Source organism: Opisthocomus hoazin, chromosome 10 (assembly GCF_030867145.1).
Source record: "Opisthocomus hoazin isolate bOpiHoa1 chromosome 10, bOpiHoa1.hap1, whole genome shotgun sequence".
Taxonomy (NCBI): Eukaryota; Metazoa; Chordata; class Aves; order Opisthocomiformes; family Opisthocomidae; genus Opisthocomus; species Opisthocomus hoazin.
In genome coordinates this window covers 17785889-17799744 of record NC_134423.1, presented here as the reverse complement: position 1 = coordinate 17799744, position 13856 = coordinate 17785889, and the positions used below count along the sequence as shown (strand labels likewise).

Genomic DNA, 13856 nt, shown 5'->3' with positions numbered 1-13856 from the left:
GCCTGATATACTACATACTTATATTCTTTCTTGAATGCTTTCAGTAGGCTTAAATTTGGTACAAATACCCATCTAGAAGGCCAGGAGAATTTGCTTCTCTAAAAATTATACTAAATTTTCATCTCCACACCAATTCCACTAGAAACCATATTTCAATGGCATCTTGTGTTCATCTCTTTCCAGGCTAGGACGCTGCTCTTCTAAGATAATTCACCCGAAGGATTACTCAGTCTGTATTAGTGGCAGCAGCTGTGCAAGTTAATGTTGTTGTTGTTGCTTTTAGTTAAACAGATGTTAAAACGGCTTATTTGAAAACTATATAATTAAGACCAAATTTCTGGAACAGTATTCTTGAAAGTACCATAGACAGATCTTGCAGGTGGCATGAAAGGAGTCAACATGTGCAATCTGAATTTGGACCGAATAGTCTTAGGAGCTCAAATCCTTTACTCATAGTAATCCTCTGAACTGTGTTATAAGTACTAATACCCTTATACAAAAATGTTGTTTAATGTCCATACAAAGAAGCATCTAAACAAGACGAGCAGCCAAGGAGATTTCAAGCTTCCTGAAACTTCTGAGAATCTTTTGCTCTTCTGCCTGACAACACAGCACCTACTATTTCTTTTACACGTTGTGCTGTTTTGTAAAGACAAAAGTGTATTTTTCTCCCACTTGGAAATGGATTACAACATGTTTTCAATGTAAACACTACTTACTACAGGTAGATACTACTGTACTTTAAAGGATGCTCAGAATAGCATGGAATAGCAATAACAACGCGGAAAAGTAAATCACAGCTTTGCAGAATCTGGAATAGAATTTCACAGATCGTCTCCCTTTTTCCAAGAATGCTTTTTATGTGTGTAAAGTATTTTCCATAATTATATACATGGGAATTTGGTCTGGCTTAAATTTTTTCCTTCAAAATGTTTTTTTTTTAAACTTTTTTTTTTTTTATAAACACAATCACTTCTCACAGGAAGCAATGCTGTTATCGTCAAAATGTTTGACCACAGATCAGTTGTGATTTAAATCTTTTGCCATACCTGCTGTATTTGGTGAATAACAAGCATTGAATACATGTCAAACATTGTATTAACAAACTAAAAGGTACAAAGTAAAAGACTAGGAGACTACTCATAATCAAAGTTATTTTTGTTATCTTTCCTAATGCATTCAAAATTTAAATTCAAGCTATATTGCTATCTTGATTGAAAAAGGGAGAACAAAATTATCTTGATGTAATTCCTCTGCATATGAAGTTTATACACCACTTAGAAAATGGAAAGCAGTCTGACTGATTGATTACTCAGGTAAAATAAACACACAGCTACTTAACTCCTAGCTAGCTATCTTCCTTTGCACGATTAAAAGGGTTTCCCATCATTAATTCAGTTTTACAAATGCGAAGTTGAGCCTGCAGTTTGATGAGCATTTTAACCTGGCATTAGCCAACACTGCTGCTGAAAGCAGCCAGCCTGCTTCCCCTCACCCTTCAGCCACTCCCTCCTGCCACAGCCTTCACTGCCTGAGTTACGTTTCATCCCAGCCAACTTCCCACCCCGTCCCTGCGCAGCCACATAAGCGTTCATGCAGGCACAGACAGGAGCAGCACATATTAGCACAGGCAGGTACACAAGGAATGTGGGGTGTTTTCTGCCAAAAGTGCCAGCTTTTGCGACTCTGCTGTGCTCCACGTTGCACTGTGATGGTCCCTGAGAACCAAGCGACACCCCAAGGCCACAGACCAAGCCACTGGCAGGACAATCTCGCTGTTCCCAGCTGTGGCCAGCTGGTTAGGACACAACACAGCAACCATGAGTGTGTTTCATCTTATGCAGCGTGGTGAAATCATGAACCTCAAACCTATCCTTATCCTCACAAAACCCCAATGACAGAATAGCTGTTATGAATTTATTAATAAAGGAATTTTCCCTCAAGGGGGAGCTGTTATCTAATAGACTGAATGCAAAGCTGGAAATCTGGAAATGTACAGCTCAGTTCTGTCACTGATTTCGGGGATATCATACTACAGTGTAAACCACCAGTACCTGAGCAACTCCATGAAAGTGGCCCTTCTCTTCCCTGTGTTTCAGAAACCCAGTTTGTAAGATGGGGCAGCGAACACTTATAGAATCATAGAATCATTAAGGTTGGAAAAGACCTCTGAGATCATCAAGTCCAAATGTCACCCCAACACCACCATGCCTACTAAACCATGTCCCGAAGTGCCATGTTTTTTGAATGCCACGTGTTTTGAACACCATCCACCTGTGAAAATCATTGGAATGGTTACAAAGTGCTGAAGAACACAGCATTTGTTAATAGCAAAAATAACAAAGAAAAGTGGAAATATGAGTAACTGCCTAAAGTTGATTTTTGTCACAGTGCTCCAGGCAGCGTGCTTCAGCTGCCTTGCACAGGGACACAAGGGATGACATAGGCTCTGGGGTCCCACAGGGGAGACTCCTCCTGGTTTCAACAAGGGGGAAGACAACCCTTCAGAGGCAGTTGTCCCATCAGGGAGGCTCAGGCAAAAGAGGGAGGTGTAGGCACTGCTGGGCCAGCCAGACTATCCTGGGCATGGACCTGCACTCTGAATCGCGCTAAGCAATTCACTTTTTTGTCCTACAGCCTGACTGTGCGTTGGTGCTTTTCTTCAGGTATTTTACTGGGCTGACTGAAAGCACGATCTGGCTGTCATTTCTGAAGGCGAGGGATGATTACCACTGCATGTATGACAGGGCTCTTCCAATCACAGCCCATGCACACCTGTACACTCTACTTGGATAACATACAAAGACGTAATATCTCCAAAGCCACCCCTGAGCAAAGTTTTCCGGCACATGTAACTGCTAGGGAGTGCTACAGCTATGGGTTTTCCAAAGTAAGTGGTTATCAGAGAGGCAACAAGAAGTGACAAGAAACGAAGATAAATTAGACAAAGGCAGGTGACGAGCAGTAAGCAGGCGGCCAGAAGACATTAATAGCGAAAAAAAGGCTAGGCTAGGCCAACATTAACAATTATCATGAAAATAAAAATTAATACAAAGGACTAATAGAGTAAGAGGTATGCTTCTGGTGGAGAAGTGCTGGACTAGACTAAGACAAAGAGGAACAGGAAGCCAGAAGATACCTATTTTTCTCCCAACAGTTTCTATATACACATGCAAATATAGACACACAGATACAGAGCTAGGCAACAGGCTGTGAGCACATCCCTCCCTGCATCTTAAATATACAAAGGAGGCAGTGGGGAATTGATGGGTAAATGGACACAAGGCACTGTAGCGCAACACCTACCCATCTTCCTGTCTTCCCCCACATACACCATCCTACCCTACCAATTCTTAATGTCTCCAGTTCAAATGCCTTAAAAAAAACCCTGGGATCTGATATGCAGACCACATTTTCAAGATGTATTTGCATACAATATTTTATGTCTCCTCTTTTGTCTGACTATACAAAAGTGTCAGTTGTACAAAGAGCCGCAGCATGCATAACTGGATGCACACAAGAGGCAGAAAACTCAACTCTAACTGGTCGACCAAATAGGACCAAGAATGTATTTCTCTTTCCCAGCTTCTACAAACATGTGCAGTAACAAGTACTTTTATTTTGTAACGATAACCAGCTTGAGTCGGCATACAATATTCAGCTATGATAATGGTAAAAACACTGTGGAAGTAAGTAAAAATGCTGAAATACCCTTTTTATGAAAAACTTATTTCTACTGAGCTTTTTTCCCAGATGCAAAAAATCACAGGTTTGGAAGAGAAATTTCAAAGCAAGAGCTGCTTCTTGCAACACAAGATTGTTTTTTTTCCCCGCTTCCCACATACCCTCCCTTCATTTGCCACAAAAGTGTGACTCCAAGCAGCCCGGAAAAAAACTTTTCTTAAAAAAGTTGGCTTTTCCACAATTGCATCCTTTCCCAAAATAGAAAAATGCTTCTGTTAGCAGTAATGTCTTCATGGCAAATAGATAACCAAGGTGTTACTCCAGGCAGGAAAGCTACCAAAAAACATATTAGCTTAGCTTTAGAAGTGCATTTATTTATCACTAACACAGAATTTGCAAAAAGCCCCTACCTTTCCTATACAACTATCACAAGTGGTAACATGACCCAAAAAGATCATGAAAAAAACCTTGGGAGAAATGAAGTTAACATTTTGATCACAACATCTGGATTGTTGTTAGCAAAGAAAGAAAATAATCTTTTAAAACAACGGGGAAAAATGAAGAAATGTAACTGGCCCTGTACAGCAAATGTTTTCTTCTGTCCACTCTGAAGTCTCTTTCATGTGCTAATGGTGGCGTTTTTTTAAACTCTTCCCCTTTGACTTACTCAGACCTTTAAGGACCCCACACATCTAATGGTTCCTCACATTCACCAAGAACAATCAAGAAAGGTCTGGGGGTTGACATGCAGTATGATTAATGGACAATGTTGATTTAATTTCCTATAACAGGAGTTTTCTCTAAGCTTTCTCCAAGGAGCAGTTTTTTTGCAGTCCAGGACTTAAGTATTTTACTAATGAAGTCCAATAAATAGCAAATTAAATAATGCTGTCTCCCAGAGACAAATCCTCCTATTGCAGGAGAGAAAAAAAACAACCCACAACGCAACCACTGTGTTTAAAGTTCTGTTTAAAAAAGATTGTATAGCAGGAATGTACATAGTTGTTAGGGGCTTTTTGGTTTGGTTTATTTTGTTGTTTTGTTTAAGAAATTCGAGCAATTATCTGGTCATTCCTGCCATCGTTAACTGCTTGTTCTTTTTCCTATTTACAAAAGGTGTACACATTTACCTTAGTTTCCACTTCCAAGAAATTATTTATTGGTCTACTTTTACATTATAGGTATTAAAATGTCTATTGTTACATATTCACTGTAATAATTTGAACCATTTCAAAAGCAACTTTGAGGGGTTTTATTTTAAAAAAATTTACAACTTTCTTGATGTAAAGAGTGATCAATATGTCCTTTTCATGAAGGAAATTTTAACCTTCAGCTCCAGCAAATGAACAATGAAACACTATTTGCATACATCCTAACTGTTACTCAATCAACATGACACAATTTCCCAACTGAATTCCCACACAGGTTTAGCTTTAAATGGTGGAATTTCTACCCTGAGAACGCAGAGCAGCAGAGAGCATTTCCTACAAGATTGTAATCGCTTTCCCAGCACTGAAAATTTTACCTTTAAATACTTTGAAGATGACATATTTTGCTTCATTATAGGCTGACACGTTATCTTGCCAGAGTGTAAAAAATCTCCCACTCCTATTCCAAGGCTTTGCAGCATCCTTGATTCCAGTTCTTCCAGTTGTGACACAATTAGTCTGATATCCAGAGAGAAACAACTGCATCTGACTCAGTTATGGGGACAGCTGACAGACACACAAAGTCTCTCGAAAATAGGCAACAACCCTCCATACTACAGGAGCTGGCCCACAGAACAATCTCTCCTGTTGCTTTAGTAAAGCCTGTATCTTTATATTTTTACCTTTAAAATTGCTATAAGGCATTGTCCCATGAAATAATGAAACTTCCCTCATCCTAATAGCTCCCAGTATCTCTTTAGAGAGCCAGGCTTAACTGGTTTTAGCACTCTGTTTTGGTTTTTTTGAAGTACAGTATGTTCAATCGTCATTCTGCACTTGAGTATCTCCTCCCTCACCATGTCCTCCCCCTTTAAAGAGCTACTAGCTTGGGAAGTTAAAATGAATTACTGCAAAAGGCAAGGCATGTTTAAATGAGGATGTCAGGACTATTTTCCAGATAAATGGGTTCAAACTGAGACAGTTCAGAAAGTATGCTCAAGAAGGTTACATAAAAATATATTAGGCAATCCTTCCAACACACAGTCTACCTGTTTCTGAAAGATCTTAACTGTCTAGGAGAGCAAGAATGCATCTTTCTGACCCCAGATTAAGTGCTTAGCATGTAGACAAATTAATAATTTTCCATGAATTTTAGAGCCATCTCATGACTCTGCAGTTAATTCAAAGAAAGTCTAGAGATTCATCTCACTAAGTGTCTGTCATATGCAACCTTTTAATCAAACCAGTTATGCTGCTAATGAAGATGTTACAGATTTCAGTATTCCAGCGCCTACTAAAGTTAATTACTGGCTAAATCACTAACCTATTGATAGGCTTGATGGTGTGATTTAAAATTGACAATTGCATTAAACATTAACTAAAGTTTTCCATTACAAATAAACTGTATGAAAATAGCATTTACTTTCAAAAAACATAAACATGCACAGGAATAACTGTGATGTGATTTTAAAAAAATAACTGACAAACCAATTTCCTTAATAGAGGTAAACGTAAATGCTATCAGAAAGAATACAGGACAAATTAATCTTATTTTTAATAACAAAAATTAAAGTGAAAATATGTAATTATGATACAAATCTGCGACAGTGCACAATGCAAGAGAAATAATGGCAGAACTACACAGGAAGGAAGGTACTACATTTTTACAGATGTGGCACTTGAACTGCATAATAAGCATGCAGCATTAGCAGCTGATAGTTAACTGCCCTCTCCTCAGCAAATCTGCTCAGAACAAGCTGATATTTATCTAGGATTCCCACTCAGTCGTGTGTAAGAGTACTTAAATAAAGCTGAGCTAAAGACACAGTTGTTGTCATGGATGCCACGCCAATAAGCTCTAACAAAGGGCCACATCGTTAAACACTAGCTTCAGTTTTGCTCAGTAAGAATTCAATTTACAACCTGAAGTGAATCTTTTTTTTCATCTGAACAGAACAGTTTAGTATTTTTCTTTCATAAGGGATGCACGAACCAAGTGGGTGAGCCTCCGAATCGGTTTGTCTGGTCACCTCATGTCAGTATATTTGCACTGTGCAGCCTCCTGATATTCCCCACTCGCTTGTCCTGGTACCTGTCAAGCTGCCCAGGGACCAACAAGTACCTAACCAGAAATGCTGCACACGACGGAGGTTTGACTCCCTCCCTGCCTTTGCCACCCAGCCTAGCTCTTGCACAAGCAAGAACAGTAAATCTGAATCTAAAAGGAGCTCTTAGCTGCAAACATATGTAGAGAAATTGCTAGCACTGACATACATTTGAAACAAAACATGATGCGACAGTGTGTAAATTCCAATAACAGAAAAAAAAACCAGTCTGATCACTATTTTACACTTACAGCCTATAAAATGCAATATGGTGCCTTATATAAAAGAGGTAAAAGCTTATCAAAGCAGAACTTGCTTTGATATTTTGCAGGCGAAAAAAGTTACAGGGTAATAAAGCCCCCTCCCTTCTCTCTTTTAATCTGTAAGGGTTTTTCCCCCTCCCCTTTTAAACCCTAAAAAAAAAAAAAAAAACACAAAACAACAAAACCAAGGGAAAAAATTATATGCAGATATGCCATGCCTGCATTTGGAAGACAGGCTCATTTAGAGTGGTGACAGGTTTGCCTTGCGTGGTTATAAAGCAAGGAATGTGTGTCTCTCGTTTATTGACATGTAGGGGAAGCGCGCTATCGTACCAGGACTAGGCAAGAGTTCGGGTTTGTTAAGTACAAATATACATAAACTGCCATGTCTGTGAAAGAGAGAGAGGTCACAGTTAGCTGAGGCAGAGGTTGCTTTTAAACATGCCCAGTCTCCTAGGGCTTTTGGTTTTATTACTGTGCAATATGACCAATTCCTCCTCCGCTCTCTCAGCAAATCCCTTATGTTTTAGCTGATAAGTAGTAGTAGCAAGCCTGTAACACACAATCAGGAGAATTGACAGATAAGAGGTTTAGTTTAAGGATGTAATCAGCGTGAGTAAACACTAGACTGACCCAGCTGTAAACAGTGGAAATAAATGATACTATTTGTCCTGGTCACCTACTGAGCTATTAGACACTTTTCACTATGTGACAATGTAAATATAATAGCTACAGTATATACAGCATTCCGTGCTATCATCTGGTTTTCCAAGCAAGAAAACCAAGCTTTTAGTTAAGAACTAAAGTAATTTCCCATCTTTTCTAAAACAGAGCTGTAGTTTGTTCAAATCAACATTTCATTAACTCTGAATGTCTGGTCTGATATGAAATACCTCAAGAAATACCTCAAGCAGAAATAAAGTATATCTGTAATACTGGACTGTATTTTATTGAATGGCATTTGAGAACATTTAACTATGAAAAAAAAAAAGTGTTGGGGGAAAAGACCTGTATTTCTTTCACGTATTTTTATGAAACTGTAAGGATGCCTGGCGCCTTGAATTTTATGGGAATCCTGAGCTAAATTTCCATAGTAACTTACAACCAAAAAGCAATATGAATTCCCACATACACAATTTTGGACATCCCAGAATACTCAGATACAAGTATGTGAGACTACATTTTGACACCAGCAAAACCTGGGATAAAACTGAGATTATAGCCTAGCTATCAGAAATAACTACATTAACACATGCAATGCTCTTAGAGCGTTGCTTCTCAATATTGCAGAATTTGCAGTTCTTAATGAGAAATATGTCATCAAAGCTGGCAAAGATGGCATTAAGTTTTTTTTAAATTTACATTCTTCTAACACATCCACTTGCAATACGATGCAAAGGAAACCACTGTGTCATATCTGACCATCATATCAACTGCTTTACGAAACTTCACAAGCACTTTTTCAGAATTATTACAAGAGACACTTGGGTGACATGCATCAGGCAGTCCAGCTGGAGAAAATCTTTGCATTGACTCTTCTTACACACCTTTATTTGATTTCTATAGACTATAGAATCACCTTGTCATCTTTGCTGCCCTGGATTAAAGCTTAGCTATAACCACGGTTGTAACGCAATATAAATAGAAATTAAATAACTGAAGGTCAAGTCTCTGGGGAATGCTAAGTGTAGCAGGTAGTTGGGTAATTCTTCAGCACGGGCCCTCTTTTCAGAGGAAACTGTCATGCAGAGTCACAAAATGTGTCTTTGTGTCATTTAGACTTTTACAAATTCTTGACTTGGAAATTTGGTCCAACTCGGGGCAGGGAAATGCACTTTCCCTTGTTTCTCCTCTCTGCAGCTGGAAAGAGGTAGGACAGAAGAGCTTTCAGGCAGGGAAGTTTTTCTGATTAAGATCAAACTTTTTGGAATAAATCGCACAGATTAGTCTGACAGAATCTAATTATTTTTCCAAAACAACTAGATTAGGGCAGGGGAAATTGCCACCGGGCAATGTAAAACTGGAGTACCAGGAGAAACAGCAAGCGGTTGTGATGCCCCTCGGGTTAAACAGCTTCGATGACCCCAGTCAGCATAGAAGAAGCTTTTCCAGAGGGAGAGCTTGCAGTCTCTCCAAGCCTCAGAAGAATCACCAACCATTTTCTAAATTTTTTTTTTTTTTTTTTTTTTTTTTTTAACAGCAGACACCCTCCATTCCATGGCCATCAAGCCGCTCGGCAGTTCGCCCAGTGCCCTGCAGCCTGCAGGCGCGGCGGGCCCTGGGCAGCCAGCAGTGCTGCAGCCACACTCCGCTCCGCAAGTTCTCTAGGGAAGGGGCCTTCATCAGGGACAGGCCAAGGTATGTGGGCTCCCACGCTCCAGGCGTTTCCACCAAAGCTAACAGACCAGTTTTTCCATCCCCTGAGGGGTCTGCCTGAAAATGAACGGTTATTTACTTCGATACCATCTTGTGTGCAACTGAAACAAAAGAGCCCCCCAGGGGCGCACATCTCTGCCACAGCCCGCTTGCCTCAGGGTTTCGTGCGCATCTAGTGAGACCCCACGTTAGCCTCGTCACCAAAGTGCAGCTTTCTGAAATCCTCACTGTAACTACCATCACTCAAGGTGGTACAGCTCCCAGACAGCAACTGCGGAAGGAGGAATTAGCAGAGTGAATTCTTGCTTTCCTCCCTCCCTCCAAGTGTAGAAGGCATTAATGGCACAAGAACATGTTGCATTCCCCCATCACCACTGGCATTCATTTAATTAGTAAAAATACTGCTGTTACTAGCATGATAAGAACTGAAAAATAAAACTGAGAGGGAGACTTCCATGCAACTTGAAGAACAGCGTTCTTGTGTTACAGCATCAGAACTGATCATGCTTTCTTGAGTTTGTTAACCAAGAAGCTGAATTTTATTTTATTCTCCCCAGATGTAGGTTCTAGGATGAGATTCCTATCAGCATTACAACCTAGATATGAAGAGTTACTGGCTCCAATAAACCAGATAAGCTTAAAATGTGTTCTTCTGAGTCACTGCCTTTCTTGTATAGCTTCTACCTTCCTACTAGTCATATAGCTGCGAATACAGTGAGCTGTGACAGGCAAACAGCACCTAGCACAGCAGTGAGTACCAACAACACTGAGGCCGAGATGCATATGCACATGATTAAAATATTCTGAAAAAAATAATTTGAAGACATTTAAGGGGGGAGATGAGCTTCTCTGGACACTCCCTTTGTTTTAACTTTCCAGCTTTGCCAATCCCTCTCCTGTTGCACAGTGAGAAGGTTCCCAAACAAACTCTTCAACCAACAAAACTCACTTCAACTTCTGAAAACACATATTGTGAAACTTTACGGAAAGAGAACCTGTACGAGCAGACTCATCAAGTTTCACAGTGAAAGACTTTCTGTTAGGGAAAACTTTCTAGAGCAGGAGGAAGCAAAGAAGGAATTAAAAATAGAGGCAAAAATGCATGGTATGCACCCAAGGGTCTGCGCTCCTGTGGCAAATTCAAGTGATAATGGAATTTTACACTGGACTAGGAAATGGCCTGCTATTGAAAAATAAATGCCAAGATCTTTAACACAAACAAAGTCTATGTGAAACTGTGGATATTTATTTTGAGAATGGCAGCCCTGACTCTGATCAGATCATTTAATTCTATTTAAACGGTGACTATCACGCTAAATAATCCAGTTTAAAAATACACAGAAGTAACTGGGTAGACCTACACTGGAGTAAGAAAGGTCGCTTCTCAAAAGGCAAGACAGGAACCAACAAGAGATTAAAACATAGCATAATATTCATATTGCTATATTTCATGTTCAATCATTGTAACCTATTTTAGACTAACGTTGCTGATTCTGCTTTACCTGTCACATTTGTCCCTCCATCAAGAGTCCTGTAGACATTTGCAAAACATTTACAGTAGTTACATCAATGCTCTCAACAATCAATGCAATCAATAGTGCTTATAATATCAGTGCTAATTATCTTTGATTAGAGAATATTATGGATTCTAATTTTGTGATGCACTTCAATTGCCACAGAGTAAGTGAATCATCACCTTCAAATACACAGATTTTGCACAATCAGCAGTTGTACCTACATCTGCAGAAAGTTCCATGGAGAGACATACTGACATGCTCCAAATGTCACTAGAAGTCTATCTGCAGTTTATTAACTATGCAAGAGAACAGGGAATGGTAGAGCAGCCTTGGGTCATGACAAACCAAAACATGAAGAGGGAGTGTTTGGAAGCCACATAACTTCAGTGGCAACAGATAACGCACGACAAACTACTCCATCTTTGCCACTGGGAAACACCTAATACTACTGGCAAATTCTCCCAAATTAGGAATAACCTTTTCTTTTGACCATGTTATCCAACATATATAAAACCAAAAATCTTAACATACACCTTTCCCTTTCAGGTTTCACATTTGCAGTGTTCTGCTAATTCCTGTAGCTCATAATGAAGACATTTATTTTAAAGAGGCTGTCAATAAATCAGTAGTTTACCGTCCTCAGGAGAGGCAAACGGATGACAGAACATTAGTTCTCAAAGCCTCTGTCCAGTTCACAAAGATTCAGTTTACCACAGTCACAAAACCTGGAGTAGTGGCTTGCCTTGTTTTATCTCAAATTCTACCAGGTAGGACCACCTCCTAATAACTAATATTTTAAATTTGAAATGCAAAAATAAAATAACATGGTCCAAATTATTTAATTATTCACAAGAGATAAAAAGAAAAGCAAATCAGTCTCTTCTTAATGCGCAGATGTTGCCACAGTCTTTGTGGGTTTATATATTGTGTGTAAATTTACCTGCTATATTCTCCACATGCTCAGCTGCCACAGGCAGAAAAAGGTTGGCTGAGTACTGTTTTTAAGAAACAATTTAGCATGCACAAGTATTTCAAACAGGCAGCTTCTCAATGGGCAAATACAGTAGTCAGACAGGCACTGTCACTAAGAGAAGCCTATATGAACTTTCCAGGCTTCAACATATGTAATCAGCAGTGGAAAATTATGACCTAATCAAATTTCCTGTGCCAAGTGAGCCTTTTGTAGCTGTAGCAATGAATGCCTTTTTCTGTAAATGCTACAAAGCAAACAAAAATAATAAACCAGCAAAGAAACTTACACAGGAAAATTTCCCATATTTTATATACACTTCAAATAATACATACCATTAAAAATACAAAAAAAGATTACTTCTACTGAAGTTATTCGAAAAAAAATACTCTTCAGTGGATCTAACCTCTGACACTCAACACATCACGTGCACCGTGACTGAATGGTTAACTCAAGCACATGAATTCTTCCATGGCCACACTTCTTGTAATTCAGTTAACAATGTGACCATCTGAGAGTTGTAATTTCCCAAACTCACTTTGCTTTTGTTTTCTCCTGTCTACATGCTTACTGGAAAGAAAGACCAATAACAACACACACTTAATATACATTCTAACAAATTCTGTAAAATCATATTTTAATCTGAGGAGGATTAGTATACTGAGAAAATCCACATGATATGGATCACACAGTTAATAAGTTTGCATGGATCTGAAATTACTGCTTTGTAACTGCACGATAAGACAACAAAAAAAATGCATTTATGTCCCAGGACACACAGACACCACATCCTTTCAACCCACTGCTCTTTTGTCTCACAGCTCTGTTAAACAGTCAGCTGCTGCCAGATGCTCTGGCTAGAAATGGTCACAGATGGTCAGTTGTCCAGTTAACAGACCAGAATGCTCTCCTCAAATCTCCCCTAAAATAGTACCTCAACTGTATGCAGCAGATGAGAACATCTCAGTGTGGTCAAGGGGCCATTTGACCTAGTTAAGACTGCAGGTCAATCTTGATAATTTAGTCAAGATAAATTCTCCACAGTACCCCTAAGTAAACTGTCTCAACACGCTTCAAACACTGAGTGTCAAGTCCTGTATTACTTTTGTTGATTACATTATAGATTGCATCTTTTTATGAAAGAAATTCTCAGTTATGTATGTAAACAGAAGCATCTTCTGCCTAGGGATAATACCAACATATCTGTACTAATACGCATTGCAAGAGCTACAAGAGGAAACAGTCAGATGATCAACGGAAAGACTCCAGTGGGACTCAGCAAGCTCTAAGCAAGCCCTAATCTTTGTGCTCAGTCCTGCAAATACTTACAAGTACTGATTAAAAATAGTACCAGGATAATAACATGCACACGGGTTACTTGCTACTACAGTGATCAAGCAGTGCTTATTGTGCAGTATACGTGTGACAAAGGCACAGAGAAGTAGGCTAGAAATACCAAAGAAAAATCTTTGGTGTTTTGCATTAATCTTTCACTGTTACTAAATCAGGCATAAATACACAAAAGCTGAAAAAACTGAGCATTAAACTGAATATTAAAAGGACATGTCATTTACTAGCACTTTTTAGTAACTGTAAACTCTGTATCTTGTAATAAGCAGTTGAGTATCCCTCTTCCAAGTTACAAAAGATTTACAAGACCTGGTTGCGTACGTGTTGTGCAACACGTATTTTGTGAGAGGATTATTCCATCAACAGCGTAACTCAAGCTTGCAAAGCTTATTGCTGGAAAAAGAGATGGCCAAACCTAACATTGTTGCCTTACAGGTCTAATG

The 13856-nt window shown here is 39.2% G+C and overlaps 1 protein-coding gene across 1 annotated transcript in view; it reads right to left on the bottom strand.

The window, feature by feature from the left end:
* The window catches only part of PRTG (protogenin), an 86454-nt gene that overhangs the window by 23462 nt on the left and 49136 nt on the right, over positions 1-13856 (bottom strand). The gene's annotated exons all lie outside the window — the stretch shown is intronic.